General features: G+C 40.7%; 2 protein-coding genes across 6 annotated transcripts in view; one reads left to right on the top strand and one right to left on the bottom strand.

Annotated features, from left to right (window-relative positions):
- bms1 (BMS1 ribosome biogenesis factor) overlaps positions 1 to 16,646 on the bottom strand; it is a 654,080-nt gene that overhangs the window by 257,869 nt on the left and 379,565 nt on the right. The window lies entirely within an intron of this gene.
- The window catches only part of jmjd1cb (jumonji domain containing 1Cb), a 147,442-nt gene that overhangs the window by 69,350 nt on the left and 61,446 nt on the right, over positions 1 to 16,646 (top strand). Inside the window, exon 1 of one of the 5 annotated variants that reach the window (XM_046069161.1) lies at positions 13,555 to 13,754. The exons of the other annotated variants lie outside the window; for them this stretch is intronic. The gene's annotated coding sequence lies outside the window, so the exon portion shown is untranslated. Of the gene's footprint in view, positions 1 to 13,554; positions 13,755 to 16,646 lie in introns of those variants that run through there. 5 annotated transcript variants of the gene reach the window in all.

Below are 16,646 nucleotides of genomic sequence, written 5' to 3'. Positions count from 1 at the left end.
ATCAACCCCATACATTTCATTAAACAAATAATTAAAGCGTAAAGTAATTAAAGCATATGTTTGTGTGTGTGTGTGTGTGTGTGTGTGTGTGTGTGTGTGTGTGCAAGCCAATCTTCCAAACCTCTAAAATTTCAGGTGGACAGATGATCACATAGCATTATTTTAACCAGTCTCCCTGGTCTGTAGACTCCTCAGTTGTCAGCCACAGATGCAGTGTTGATGTGGCTTTCACCATCGCAGGAAAACCACATACTCTCTAGGTGTGGTTCACAGACTTTGTAGTAGCACAGAGTGTGTTTCTCTTTCTCTGTGCTGCTTAATGATTGAATAAGGCTGTATTACACACAGAGGGTTACCAAAGTGCTGCAATTTCAGGTGTGACCAGCGACCGTGAGCGAATGTAGATAGATTGTTCTTGCTAAATTTGGTTTATTAACCTCTCTCCCTGTCTCATGCACACACAGTCATGTTTCCACACTTCAGAGGACATTACATTGACCTACATTAATTTCCTGGAGACTTACCCTAACCACTTCTTGCCTTACCCAACCCTTAACCTAACTTTAAACCATGTCTGTACTACTATACTGTAATGATTTATGTTACGGGGACTTAACATAAGGTGAGTCCCAACAACATGACTGTGTGTGTCCCCACAACACGAATAATACACCTTCTCGCTCACACACACACACACACACACACACACACACACACACACACACATACACACACACACGTGTGGTAACAGCCTCTCCCCTGTTCTCTCTCTGTCTCCTCTCTCACCACCATGATGACACATCTTCCTGCAGACACACACATTGCACCTCGGCTTGGGTGATGTCAGGGTGTTACGGTATACCGGGGAATTTAGTCCTGAAAGTCCTGAAATTTACTTACTTACTTAATCTAGCTGATGTGGTTCTTGTTTACCACACACACATACATCCCTCTGAAGGTTTGGCCCATTAGTCGCACCTGATTCTACGTCCACTTGTTTAGACTGTCCCAGTAGTGGAGCTAATAATGCAGACTGAAGCTGATTGTGTTTATCTAGTTATTTGCCTGACTATTGTGATTGTACTATGCTTATTAGGCTTCCCCACACTGACACCACAGCTTTATGTTCTTGTGAACAGTAGGGACCGCTCTCTGTTTCTCCTTTCTCTCACTGAAGCAGAATGCCAGCATTACACAACAGCAGAGGAAATGATGAAGCAACACTGTTACATGACTTCTTGGCACACGTGTGTGTGTAACCTCAGCCATCTTTAACAAAACACACAGTAGACCATAACTGCTCTTGTTTGGACATTGATTCTGACAAAAGCTTTTCAATTGAATAATTTTGTTGTTTGGCATTTAGTCATTTGAAGAAGTATTTCATTTGAGTGCCATGGCAGCATTATGTTGTTTCTCCCTGCTTGGCCAAAAAACACTGATGTTTAATCAGTCATTGGCATCCTGTACCTGCTGTCGGTGTTTTGATTTATCTGCATGGCTCTGCTCAGGCCTCCTCCAGCTCTGCCATGGGATCAGATCTCATCTGACACCACAGAAAACTCCAGCAAAGAGTGTGTCTGTTTGTGTGTGTGTGTGTGTGTGTGTGTGTGTGTGTGTGCGCATGCAGGGTTTTTCCTGGCTCAAAATGATCCTGATCACATGCACACACGTGCATGTGCACCGTGTCTCCAACTAGCTCAAGCAAACACTTTGTTCAAGCAACGTAAAAAATAAAGGAACCTTGTTCAACATTAAATGAACATAAAAGATTATGTGTTGATTTACAGTTAACAAGCAGCATGCTGATCAAATCAAATAATAACATCAGCTTTAGTTTTCATGTATAGTCTAGCTGATGTTAATTCCTGGACATTAAATTTCATCTGCAACTTTCTGTAGTGTCCCAGTAATATCTGTTGTTACTGAGGCATGTCATGTGACATGGTAAAGTTCTTTTTGAGACTGAGAACATAAAATGTTATATATAGCGATGTAACACTATATTAAAACATTGAATGGTGGAGAAAAGCATTTTTGTTTTCTTTAGTGATTCTTTTTTTGTGTGTGGCAAAGACATTACCAGCGGTGTGGTCCAGCCAATCAGACGGCTCTTTTCTTCCTCTCTGGAAGTTTTGGCACTGTCTTTCTCAGTGTACTGTGCTGATTACGATGCAGCATCACTACATCAGCGTAGCCAGATTTGACGAAGGCAGCCGCCACATAATTCTCTGTGCAAAACAAAACACTGACTTGACGCATGTTAACACCAGGTCAATCAGTGGTTTGATCCCCGGCTCCTCCAAGTGTCCTTGGGTAAGATACTGAAGGCTGTGCTATCGGTGTGTGAGTGTGTGAATGATTATTTTCCGTTTCTGATGAGCAGTTGGCACATCAGAAACAGCTGGGATGTTTGCGTGAATGTGACGTCTAGTGTAAAGTGCTTTAAGTGGTCGGAAGACTAGCAAGGTGCTATTTAAGTTAACAGCCACTCTGATCCAGATTTTACCTCGTATTTCTCTCTCCGAGGCACTGTTGAGTGCCATGTGAACTCATTAAAGGCACTCACTGCAGACTCCCAACGGAAGATACAAAGTAACTAGACGACACCCAGGGAGGGAGGAAGGGAAGGGGAGCGAGTATCAGTCATGCGGCATCACACCATTGTAGGAAATGAAGGAAAGGATGTAACATTAAAGAGAACATTCTTACACATGACATTTTTGCTGTCAGTTGCTGTACGTGCTCCAGTGTCTTCAGCCTTATTGGAACTTTACTTGGCCAAACTGAGGGTCTTATAAAGGAAACACATGTTGGAAGGTTCACATGGCCATGCTCTTGTACATTTTAATATATGATCTCAAAATTCTACTGAAGACTGTTCATAAACCTGCCATAAGTTGGCCCCTTCTCCCCAGCTCAACGAACGATCAAGAGAGAATCAAGATACTTTTTCAAGCCAGCTAGAGAGTGAATAAAGAGAGGGAACAGCGTTAGCGAGATCAAAGTGAATCAGGCCCACCATTGGGAGCAATTTGGGGTTTAGTGTCTTGTCCAAGGACACTTAGACTTGTGGACAGGAGGAGTTGGAGATCAGTTGACCACCCACTCTATCTCCTGAGCCACAGCCGACAAATTCATAAAATGTTGAATGTTGTCACCATGTTTAGTTCTACTTTCTCTGTCTTAGGGATTCACTGCATAACTTTTGTTGACTGATTGAGTGATTCATTGTAAATCAAATCTAGGTTGATTTTTGTAAGATTTTTCAAGATTTTTGCATTGTTGTGATTTGTTAGGTATTTTTTTAACTGGATTATCTTTACCAATATAATATACAGGGAATGTCTACAACTACATGTCTATATCTATAACTATATCATTGTAGTTATACCTTGGTTGTTGGCATATCAAATATTCCATGGGCTATGACTGACGATTGTATCCATAAAACCCCTCTACACGTATTGCCATTGGAAACCCTGCATGTTAGAATGCAAAGGTCATCCCTGGTGTAACTGGAGACTGTCTGTCTGCCACCTCTACAGCAAAAGCAAGTGGTGCAGAGCCAGCATTAAAACTAAAGGGACGCTCTGCTAGCTGACACACACACACACACACTTTCATGCTGTGTCCTGGCTGGGTGCCCGTGTGCTGCTACACACCAACACTATCTGGCAGAGCTCTCCTCTGTCCTAATTTCGGAGAGAGAGAGAGAGAGAGACACAGATGGGGGGAATGCAAAGCTATAATTTCACAGATCTTGTTTATGAGAACTGAAGGTTATGTCTTGTTAGTGTGTGTGTGTGTGTGTGTGTGTGTGTGTATTTTAGAAATGGATTCCTGAGGAGGTTTTATCTGTAGCTGTTGCCAGCACAGAAGATTTGATGCAACTATCCCTCAAGAGATGCTATAAATATCTTCCCAAAACAACCCTCCCAGTCCTGATGATTTGCTGTGATTCATGAGCTTGTTTTATTTGTCTGTTAGTAGCTTCTACTCATTTTCCCCACAGAGAATCAGAGGAAGCCATCTGACTGACATGAATCACTTTACTTTATCACAGCAGCAACGTTGTTATTCAGTTCTAATAAAGGTATTGTACATTTATCAGATTGCAGAAATCATAGCAGGTATGCAGGGTTTACGGTTGCAGTTATATTGAAGATCTTCATGGTGGATCCACAGACAGCAGACTATGTGGTTAATGTCTGTAGACATTTAGAAATGATCTATAACTGTCAAGGATTCATACACACAAGTGTATCAAGTATCCACTCATGTCTACAATCAGAAATACAAAGGCTCACTGAGTGTGACAAAAACATTCACAGCTTCACACATACCAACCCAGTGCTGTATGATTATTTCACTGTGCTCAGGCTGACCTTAGTGAGATGCAGACGGAAGGAATGACGGAACTCTTTCAGAGACTCTTATCCCAACAAGTACAACTCAATTTATTGGACATGCACAATATCTCTGAAACTTTGTACAGATATACTCAATGGATACCATGTTCTATTTCTGATTTTATATAGCGTGTAAATTTTATACTTGACCTGACTTTATCATAGATTCTACTTTATTGTATTTTAACTTTAACTTTGCTTTGAAGACTCCTCCACCACATCATTGCCAGCTGAAAGTTAGTAATTGTGCAAAGGAAAGCGCCAAGTCATAGTGGCCTGCTTGAGAATCCCATGGAAATATATTGTACTAGTTTCAAACTGCATGACTGAAACAGTCTTTCATCATCAGTGTCTTCAACATGGATGTGGAAGTGAGGGTTTTCCTGGCTCAGCATGGGCCTTTGGGGCTGGCTATACATGATCAGTCCGCGTACTGTATAGCCAGTGAGTCTGTGTTACCTTACTAAATCTCTCACTTCCATGTTCGTTCTGACCATTTGGTAAACAAAAATGTAGGGCTGTTCTAAATGTCAATTTATTTTACGTTGGAAGCCTCTATTTGAATGTTTCCAATAAAGCTGTCTGCTGTCATATTTTATGATGTCATCACCCTGAAAAAATAACTAAAAAATAAAAAATCCCAGAACAAAACCCTCAATTTGGATTAAGTGATTTGTCGGATTAAAAATATTGGTCTTTGAAGGCAGATCGAGGAGGTTAGTCGGTTGCTGTTTTTAAACGCCCTCGGTCAGACAAACACACCTGCAGCTCTTTATACAGCCATGACACAGACGGAGCAGAGGAGAGAGCCGGTCACAGTGATATATCCTGCTCACTACATTTTTATAGATTCACAGGTCTCCCGTCAGCGCTAGCTTCACAGCGGGGCGATCAGGCCTGGTCAAAACAAAACGATGCTGCTTAGCTGGCTCATCCACAGGCTCAGCCACATGTCAAAGATACCATTTTTAAGTTTACGTTGTGCTTGTTCAAGAGTTTTATAAATTGCTGTTGAACACATTCAGAGAACATTTGAATTGCTATTTTTATTCTCCAGTATCATTTAGCCACTGACTGAAACCATTTTAGGGGTACCAAAAATTCCTGTATGTAGGAAAAATCCTGCAAGTAATTTTCAAATCTTATAAAGACTTGTTTTTCCCAGTTGATGATGAGAAGAGTTCTGCAACAGTCGTGGCTTCTTTTAAACATGCTATGTGTTCTTTGGTGGTATTTGGGTCAGTGGAAAGCTGTCTCTGAAAGGCTTTTTAGAAAGCTGAAAGAAGTCTTTGGAGTATTCTCTACAGCCTCAACATGTATAAACACAGCCTGTGTCAGTGTGCATGAAGTGTCGTCATCCACATCTCTGATTTTCTCGCATAAAATGTGCTGGTGAGACTGGCATTCTGATTGGTCAATCTGGTGAAAGTGACAGAAAGCAGTAGGGAGGTTGGGGAGATGGTGAAAGTGTGAGAAGAGGAAATTCTATAGCTAGACATGACATTTAGATACATGCCAGAATGAAAATGGTCATTGTTTCCCATCTCTGATGTCTATGAAATCACTCCTGTAGTGTTTGAAAATGACGAGGACACAGTTCACTAGGACACACTTGATATTTAGCTCTAAATTAATTGTTCTAATTTATGTTTTCTTATCTTGAGCTGTGGGTGGTACTTTTTATAAGAAAGAAGAATTTTGAAATGCACTGTCGATCAGCACTATTTGATTATTAAGTTGTTATCTCTAGTTTGTTGGCCATCACAGAGAAATTGAGAGAATTGAGAAACAAATTGAGAAAAAACTGAGACAAAGGTAAGGTGAAAGTCGGTGATGTGGAAGAAAACTGACCATGAATGAAAGAGTGAGAGTGTAATATTTTTGTCTTTCCTGGCTACAGACTGCTCAAGTCCTGCTACGTTACCTAGCAACCATGGCCCACTTTGTAAAATGAAATACAGTTCACGCACGTGTACACACACACAGACACGCATGCACACTCACAAACACGCACACAAATAGATATCAGCAGGCATCTTATCATCTGGTCACTGTACTGGCTCTGTTTTTGATGACAGGAGAACAAAGGAGCGTGTGTGCCATCACATGCAGCTCTCTCCTTTTGAAAGCTGTCCCTCTATAAACTGTGTCGTCCATTGTAATTTATCTATAACACAGCTTGCCGAGTGTAGCTGTGGAGTACATCTATATGCACACAGACCTACCGGAACAGTCTGGGGCTTGTGCCGTGCTTGTGTTGTTAGCCAGCCAGAGAGTAAACCAGTCAACTGTGTGAGATGTAGTTTTGGTGGAATTTGGGTCAATAAAAATGCCAACCCCCCTCCCTCGCTCTGTCTCTTCCCCTGAGCAGATGGAGCTGGTCTAGTGTAATCTTCTGCCTCCTGTGGATCCTGTGTGTGCACGTGTAATTATAGCTTACCTTTATGGCAGTGAGGGCTGCAGACAAAAACATTTGTCTCCCTGCACAGAAGTAGTTCAGGCCTCTCACTCTGACAGCCGCAGCAGACCACAGGAGGTGTTTCTGTCCTCCTATTATGGTCATTTTCGTTAAGACTAGAGTGTTTCATACTTGCCTTGTACCTACCACAACCACTGCAAACATGTATTGTACACATGTAGCTTTAATCTTGCATCAGTGTGGCAGATGGACTTCAGGATAGGTGTCTGTGTGTGTGTACTGTTACAGTGTAGATGTGCTGAGCGATAAACAGATTAATAAGAGCTCGTTTGTGGTCAGCTGATGAGTTCAAAGGTGGTGGTTTAATGCTTGCGAGCATGCGTGCATGCATGTTAGGGTTCAGGAGCAGTGCAGCCAACTCTATTTAAAGCCAAACACTCTGCAATCATCTGAATTTGTCTTACATTTTTAATTTTTTAATTTGGTGTTGAATCATTTGTGTTAAGACAAAGTGTTCATCTCATGGGGATGTGTTCATGATGTCAAAGAATACTTATTGAGAGTAACAGTCACATTTCATTCAATATTTTTCACATTTTTTGTCTTTCTGTCGTCAAAAGGTGCGAGCCATTTTTTCCATGAAGCATAAATAGATGTGCAAAATATTTACATAGGATTTACATGTGAAAAAAATTAACAGTATTCTCAAAAATGGGGATTGGGGCTGATCATGGCATTTTTTAACTGATCAGTATCCGCTTTATTGAGCACGAACCTAAGCCCTGTCGTTTGTTTGCTGTCACTCAAGCATCGTAAACGAACAGCAGTTTGTGGCAAGACTCGGCTAAAATGTCTGCAGTGTGGAAATATTTCAAATTGAAAAACAAAAGCAGTTCAACAGCCACTTGTAATGTCTGCAATGCAAGTATTTTGCGAGACGGTAGTAAAATATTGAAAATATTCAGCTTGAGCGACTGACAGCTACTGAGAGACAGGGAGCTCTTGAGGAGAGAGCCGGGGGGCGGCGCCGGAGCTTTTGAACAAATAAACACCAGCAGGAAGAGATCAGAGTTAATTTTGTTAATTTTGTTAATTGCTCTTATTATATTTATCTTCACTAGCACTTCTCAACCTTTCTGTTTCAACAAGCCACCAAGTTTCCAACCGCCACTGTCATTAATATAGCCGTCTTTGGACACCCAAAGGTCTGTGATGCTACTTCATATTACGAAATTGACAAATATTTACGGGTTGTGTTTACTCGCGTTTATAGAGCAGGATTCAAAACTACCAATGTGATGAGCAACTATAAAATAAGAGTTCACTCAGGTAACTCAGACAAAGGCTGCACCGCAGCAACACACACTGGAGGACACTTTTAAAAGGAGAGAGAAATTTTATTGAATTTATTTGAAGTGTGCACTGTACAACTGTATAATCTAGGAAAATAAAAGTGTTGGATTGGGACTCGGAAGCGGTAGATACTCAATATTTAATGACTGTGATCTCTAGATTTGACTGGCACACATTCTGGAAATTCACGAATTCCCAATTTCAGAAGGAAGTCCACTGCCTGTAGAAAGTCCACTGCCTGTAGAAAGTCCACTGCCTGTAGAAAGTCCACTGCCTGTAGAAAGTCCACTGCCTGTAGAAAGTCCACTGCCTGTAGAAAGTCCACTGCCTGTATTGGTGATTGGTGATCGTTGATCATATCCAGCTAAATAGCTTAACCTCTCCATAAAACTTAAATTACTAAACCACCTTTTAGCCATGCCATAATTGAGAAACTAACCCATGAGTTTTGTGATAGGAGTATTTTCTTCACCCTGTTCAGAAAGCCCAGCACTGACTGTACTCAGTAGGTATTAGACATTAGACATATAATAGACATATAATTCAGTCTGTTGCTGAAAGGCCCTTTGAAGCACAACTGAAATGTATGTGATTAATGACATAGAATAGGATGTGTAAAGATTCTCAGTCATCCAGGTCATTCATTTTTTCAGTCACTTCAGTTCCAACTGAAGAAGCCTCTTGGATGAGGAGTAAAACGTCTTCAAATATCTTCAACTAAGTCCAGTTGCCCTTGATTTAACCCACCTTGGATAACGCAGAATAGGACACATTACAATTGCATAGGCAGTCATTTTTCTGTGTGTGAGACTACTCTCCACCTGTTGAATTCATACCCCAACAAATAGGGGGCAGCATACCACATGTCAGCTGCTAACTGCCGTTAGCTTAGTCAGTCATGCAGCTAACTCAGCAGTCCTATTAATTGAGCTCAGAATGGGCCAACAGAGGCCAGTTTGATGATAGGGAATATAGTACCGAGGTCCAGGACTGTGACTCCGGGAACGAGGAAGACACAGTGAGTACAGGAGAGGCCTCAAGTGGGTTAACGTTGTTTGAGGTTAAAAAAAAAGAAAAGAAAGGTATCCTGAGACAGGGCGAGCCAGAGCTAGCTGATTAGCATGCTACCTTCAGTAGCTATGTCTGCAACAAAATCCGTGTTGGGCACGTTACTCAGGAATTGTAGTAAGTTACTTTTTACATATTACTCAGTAAAATAGTATTAATAATACTTCACTTATTATTGGGTATTAAACGTAATTAGCTATGTTACTTGTTACATACCTACATTTTTTTCACTACCCCTGCCCGCCCCTTCTGAAAAAGTTATAGACAAGCTGTTTAACCAGCTCATTTTAGAAATGAATTCACTTTACTGGAACAATAATTAACCTTAGGAGTCAACAATCAGCCAAACTGAAAACACTGCAGCCTCTCAAACTAGTCTGCTACAGATCGTTCATAGAATATTTGTAATATTTAAACAGCTTATTAGGTAAAATTCAACAGTTTGACAAATAAAACCGTTTTCTGAAATTACACCGTGGTTAAGGTTTGATTAAGGCTAGTTTTTGTGTATTCATTATAATTTCAGATCATCATGTAGGCTACTATATAGATTACCACTAGTACAATATAAATCACAGTTAGACAGTACAGCAGTTTCATTTTTGTGGGTTGTTTTCATTCATTTAATTATTGTGAAAGAAAAATGCTTTACATGGTGGTTAGTCTTAGTTTTATGCCAAGTACTAACTTGTCAATAATAATAACTATACACGCAGAAGTTAATGCGTCAACCTTTTTTAATGTCTTGCCCCATCCAGGCGGTGATTGGTTGGTTCACGAAAAGTGACTTTGACAAACAACTTTATGCACACGGCTGTATGAAAGGCACTCGAGCTTCTCCCTGCTCTGTCTCCGCTGACAGAGATCAGCAGGCAGGTGAGAACGGGAACAGGTGAGCGCTGCGTAGTGCCCAGAGAACCTGATATGCAGAGGTGGGACCAAATCATCGTTTTACATGTCCGAGTCAAGTCTCAAGTCTTAGCACTGTAGTCCCAAGTCGAGTCCCAAGTCCAGACCGATCATAAGTGGTATATATCATAAGTCTCAAGTCAAGGACAAGCAAGTCCAAGTCTTAAACTTTGAGTCCTAAACAAGTCATAATACGCTCTTAACCAAATAAAAAGTTTTTTCAAGTTAAAAATAAAACAATGTATTGAATGAAACATTAGCCTGTACAGAAAGAAGGCAGAAGCGTAGTTTCACACAACAAATTTCATGAATTAAATTAAATGTTCATTTAGGGCTGCTAATTATTTTGGTCAATATTGAGATCACAATTATTTAACAGGATTACTCATTGGCTTAGGAAACACTAACTATTGAAATGTAATACTTTCTTTTTAAAAACTACTAGGCTACTATATATGCATTACTCCAAAATCCCATATAGCCCATGAAATAAGAAACAATAATTCAACATTATTAACTTTAAGCAGCATCTAGTGTGCAAGAGGACGGCAGCAGCAGTTTCCCCCAAGTTGACAGCTTTGGGTGACGGATGGGTCACTGAGGGGGCTCTGTGTGTGTGTGTGTGTGTGTGTACACGGAGGGGAGCAGAGCAGGTGACAGGTGAACTACTCGAGTTGACAAAGTTACGTTACAGAATGCTGAAATAAAACCATGGTGTTTGGTTGGGAGATGCAGTGACAGAAACCAGCGGTGAGAAAACTATAAATCGCTCTTACGTTAGAAGATGCAGACACAGTGGATATTTTACAAGAACCGATCAGGTAAAGCAACACTGAACACACCTCTTAGGGAGGGACGAGAACCTCAGCTGTGAAGGAAAGGGGTGCGCTGGATTTATAAAATAAAACGAGTGTCGTTGTGAAACACCACTCGGCGCTATTATCGTTTTATGTTAATTAACTTGTTTTATAATTGGTGGAAGCAGCTTTACGCAACAGCTGCAGCAGCAGTCTCTCTACACTGTTTCGACCTGACCTTTCTTTTCTCCATGAGGTGGAGGAATTGCGTGGCGCTGCGTCAGGCCCCCAGCTGTTGTGCATGGATTAGCCTATGCGTAAAATTCTTCCAGCCAGAGGGAACGATCACGAACCGTTCACAGCGCGCTGGTAGTAGGCTACTGCACAACCCATTGTAGGTACCGAAGAGGGAGTGGGTCGCTGGGGCGTACAGGGCCAGGAACAGGAGATCGCGGAACGTCCGGGTGCGCTTCGGACGGTCGGTGACTATTCCCTCTTGCTGGAGGAAGCCACACGCTCCAGTCTAATTGAGCACAGCCTATGTTGATGCGCTGCGCAGTTTTTTATATCATCATTTATATTCGGGCATGGGGAGTGTCAAGTCAGCATGAGTCAAAAGGCTCAAGTCCAAGTGAAGCCACGAGTCATTGCTGTTCAAGTCACAGTCAAGTCGCAAGTCTTCTTTGATTTTGTCAAGTCCAGTCTAAAGTCATCATTTTTGTGACTCGAGTATGACTCGAGTCCAAGTCGTGTGACTCGAGTCCACACTCTGCTGATATGGAGAGGGCAGAGAAGAGTACCGGCAGCTTGTAAAAAGTGCCACTACGCATGAAAAAGCCCTGGTACCCCATAGAGTAAAATGTAAAAGTGCCGGTACTCCACTTCAAGTACTGCTTACAGTCTTGCCCACTGAAAATACTCTGTTTGATGTAGGGTGCAGGAGGTAGGACATGACAGAAAAAGAACCCTTAATTCAGCATTCAGCAAAACGGCATTTATTTAGTGAGAAATAAAAGCTTTGTTGCGGAGCGTTCAGGTGCAGTCAAACCAAAGCAGCTGCATGTATAAAATATAACGGCTGTGGATGGGAGGGGAGGTGACTGCTGGAAGTCAAAGACGTTGTATTTAAGTTTATGTTCTGCTTGCTTAACAGTTGTTTGATAAATTGTTATTAAAACACAATTGGAGAGGATCTGAAAGGCTTTTTTTCTTTCTTTAATTTTTATTAATTTTGGTGCTGGTGAGTTTCCTTTGGCGCTCACGAAAACCTCTTTTTTGGGGTGCCAAAAATTCTTTAGTGCAGGAAAAAGTATAGGCTAGCTGCCCCTGACGTCATTAGATGGCAGCAACGCAGCGTTACTTGGAATAATAAGTAAATTAATAAATGAATGTGTTGGAAATAGTTATCCCTTACACTACTAGTTACTGGGAAAAGTAATAATAGTACAGTTACTCAGTAACGCATTACTGCCCAACATTTAAAACAACACATGGACAACACACTTTTTGACATGGCTTGAACTGTTCCTTCTTCACATTCTGCTGATCATGTTAGTTGACTAAACATTGGACCCACCAACCATCAACCTTAACACAGTGGGTGCCATGACCTTCTCCTATGCTGCACCCAAACTCACTTCCCCCTCACATCTGCATACTGGACTCTACTATAGAATAGAAGACGGATCTTTTTAAACTAGCTTATTCACTTCTTATTGCTGCTTGTTGTTTATTGTATTACTGCTCTTATATGATGTTAGGTGACCTTGAGTGCCATGAAAGGCACCATTAAATAAAATGTATTATTATTAAAAATTCTGGCCATATCTCAGAAGGACATATAATTAGGCAGCTTCCTACACCTCCTTGCAGCATATAGCTAACTCGACCACTCCAGTGTGACATCACTGGAGTGGTTGAGTTAGCTATATGCTGTCTGTCAGCTGTAACTGCTGAGCAGGTGGTGTACAGTGGGTTGACGTTATATAAGGACTTACAATATACTATACTATACTATACAGCTGTCTTCCCTTATTGATTAGTGCACAACTGTTTCTTAGTCACTGTCATGATCAAATACACAATATAAACACAATTGTATAAACCCACTGAATCAATATATATCTAAATCGTGCATGTTAACACCACATGGAAATGAGGTCTGACAGTGTATTGTAATCAGCTCTGCTTAAATTAATTTTTTTCCCCAGCCAGTTGTGTGTAGATGGCCTTAAATAATTAAGGGTCAGTCAATAAGAAATACTTAAATATTTTCTTTTACTGCTATGTTACAGAAATATTAGTTTTCAGAACATCTGTCTGAGGAAATTACTGTCAATAAAACTGAATTGGACAGAGCGGAGTGGGAGTGAGACAGAGTGATAGAGAGCTGAGAGGCAGGGAGAGGAAGTGAAAGAGAAAGCAAGTCAGCATGGTGAGTAAGAGAGAGCGAGCCTGCGTCAGAGAGAGAGAGAGAAGGAGAGAGCGAGAGAGAGGAAGTGTCTGTCGGCCAGCCCTGCCCTCCCTCTCTCTCCTCTCTCCTTGCGTCATCAGCAGTTAAAATGTCGGCTGTGTAGCTCGTCCTCTGCTCTGCTTTCTCTCCCTCTTGGCCATCTGTCTTTTCTTACCACAAGAAGAAACCACACTCTTGCTTTCTCTTGTTCTCTCTCTCTTTCTCTGCCGTATTTACCCTCGCCATCTTTTCTTTCGTCTTGCCTCTCCCCACCTCGCTGGATCAAAGCTGGTTTTGTAAAGGTTTTTTTTGTCAGAGCTGTTGCTTGGAGACGGAGGAGAGAGGTAATGTAACAGTTTTATAGCCTCTGCTGTTGCTCAAATCACGGCTGTTTTTCATGTAAAACCAGAGTTACGTTTGATTTCAAACATGAGACTAAATGGAGGCCTGGGAACTGTGGGCAGTTCAGTTAGATTTTTTGGTCATTCTAATCTGTTCTGTCCTAGATGTCGACGTGCGTGTGAGTGTGTGTGTGTGTGTGTCTGTGTATGTATCTGTGGAATGTGTAGCTTGTAGCAGTCTTTGAAGGTGCTAGCGACTTCTTTCATACTTACTACATACCTACTACTGAAAATGCTACAGTCTACACCACAGCTTTGTCAAATTCTAACTTGTAATAACTTGTAGTGTTTGTTGTAGGTTAGATGGATTAGAACGATTCCTGAAAACTACTGTATTAACACATTACTTGTTTCTGTGGATTAGTTTATTCATTAGTGTTGGAAATATTTCTTAAGGGGCTTAATTGATGAAACATGGAAAGGTAAGAGAGGTCTAGCTTTGAGTCATTAGCTGACCCTAAAAGTGTTCACTGACCTTCCAGCTCTAGTTATTTCTCTCATGTAACTGTCCTTGTTAGGGAGGCAAGAGTTAGACTGATTAGTTAGAGACAGTAGCTCAGGCGTCAGGCTAGCAGATAGCAGTGTTCTCTGGGAATCTGGCAAGGTTGAGTCTTACAAGAAGGTTTATAAGAACTTACTGGCTCCACAGATTAGAGTACAACACATTAGGGATCGACCGATCCTGATTATGAGTAACCAATTAGAACGAGGGCCAATATTTGGAACCGATATACAGTTGCTGTAAACTTTTTAATCTTGGTTTCAAAATTTAGAATAACACAAACTCCCACACAAAACTTTGTTGAAAATAACAAGATTAAAGTTAATTGTCATGTTTAATCTTTATAAATAGTAAATTAAATGAATTACAGATCCGTCCCAGAGATGGACTTATGAATGATAAATTATCATAAACTTTGTCTTTACCTGCTGCCATTTATATTGTATTTATTTTATATTGTTAGGATTTTATTGATATATTATTGATACTATTTATTGGTTCTGTTCTTTATCTTTACTCTTATTGGTTTTTCATCACTAAATAATTGCCTTTTAAAAAAATATATTTAAAAACAATCAGAACAGTAATCAAATGAGCAGCAACAAAAGTAAACTTTACAGCAGCTGAAGGCACTTTATAAAATCAGTATCTCACTGGAAAAGAAATGGAACATGTAAAATAAACTATATTCCTGACATCAAAATACTGAGTCAAGTTTAGAATGAAGAGCACAGACATCAATCAGTATCAGTCCTCCTCCTCCTCCCTGCTGCTGCTGCTGGTAGAGAAGAGCTGGTTTCTCTCAACAAGCAGCTGATTTTACAAGGATTTTAGCATGTTTATAACAAACTAGCTATTAGCCCAGCTAGCACATGTGCTTGTGTAAAACCACAGCTGCGGTGGATGAGACAGCAGATTAAAATATCGCTCTGTACACATTCCTGCTAATTGTACTGATGCAGTATCAGCCTTTTACTAGTACTACTACTGCTGGTTTTGCTGAACTTACAGTAACAGGCGTAGTTATGGTCAACTTGTTTAATCTACACTGATCTCCGTTAACTTCGCTCCGTGTGTGTATGCAGAGCTCTGCTGCGAGAGGATGGGAGGGGCTGCAGCGTGATGGCTCTCTCGTTCTATTGGCTACTTCCACACTATATTCAGTTTTGATAGGCTATTACTCGTGACTTGTAACCAATCATCTAGTACTGTGGGCGGGACATTGCTTGAGCCCACAGAGTAGTGATAGCAGACAGAGGGAGGCGGCTGCATCAGAGCCAAAGGAGCACATTTGTTTTATTAATTAATTATATCGGCTGTCTGATTTTAAAATGACCGATGCAGATTATTGGAAAAATGTTGAATATCGGCCATGATAATCAGCCGGGCCGATTATTGGTGGACCCCTACAACTCATGGATAGTAATAGATTCCAATATGACGTAGCATTGGAGAATAAACATCAGACAGATTTGTTGTTCTAGGTTAAGGCCAACTAAGATGACCTATTAGGGGGAAGACAGAAATATGAAAGGGATCAAAAAATGTTATCCTTCAGATCTGGTGTTGGCATTCGATGTTTTCACATGTTGTGTGCTGGCACTGGCCAGGCTCAATAAACCATTCCAAGTCTTCATCAGGCTCCCAATAATTCTTTAACAATTAGTTTCCACTTTTAATTTTTTCTATTAGAAGTTCCTTTTCTCAGATGTATTTTCAGTTTCAGCAGCAACCAAACGCTCTTCTGGAATTACTAGCCCACACTGCTAAATGATTTCATTTGTCCCAGTACATGGTGTGTTTGCAGTTTGTCTGATTCATAATCATGCGGGATGTTCAGTCTGAAACATGGCTCACAGTGATGACTATTTTCATACATTTTGGACACTGCACGAAGGAGTTAAATGTCACTGTCTGAGTCCACTATGTAGCGCTACAGAACACCTGCTAATTATAGGTCATGTTCCAGGATATCAAGTGTATACCACAAATTTCATGTACAGTGGGTACGGAAAGTATTCAGACCCCTTTAAATTTTTCACTCTTTGTTTCATTGCAGCCATTTTCCAAAAATCAAAAAAGTTCATTTTATTTCTCAGTAATGTACACTCAGCACCCCATCTTGACAGAAAAAAACAGAAATGTAGAAATTTTTGCAAATTTATTAAAAAAGAAAAACTGAAATATCACATGGTCATAAGTATTCAGACCCTTTGCTCAGTATTTAGTAGAAGCACCCTTTTGATCTAATACAGCCATGAGTCGTTTTGGGAAAGATGCAACAAGTTTTTCACATCTGGATTTGGGTATCCTCTGCCATTCCTCCTTGCAGA

The sequence above is a fragment of the Micropterus dolomieu genome, linkage group LG14 (genome assembly GCF_021292245.1).
Source record: "Micropterus dolomieu isolate WLL.071019.BEF.003 ecotype Adirondacks linkage group LG14, ASM2129224v1, whole genome shotgun sequence".
Lineage (NCBI taxonomy): Eukaryota > Metazoa > Chordata > Actinopteri > Centrarchiformes > Centrarchidae > Micropterus > Micropterus dolomieu.
The sequence above is the reverse complement of the archived record's forward strand: the minus strand, read 5'-3'. Positions and strand labels throughout refer to the sequence as shown.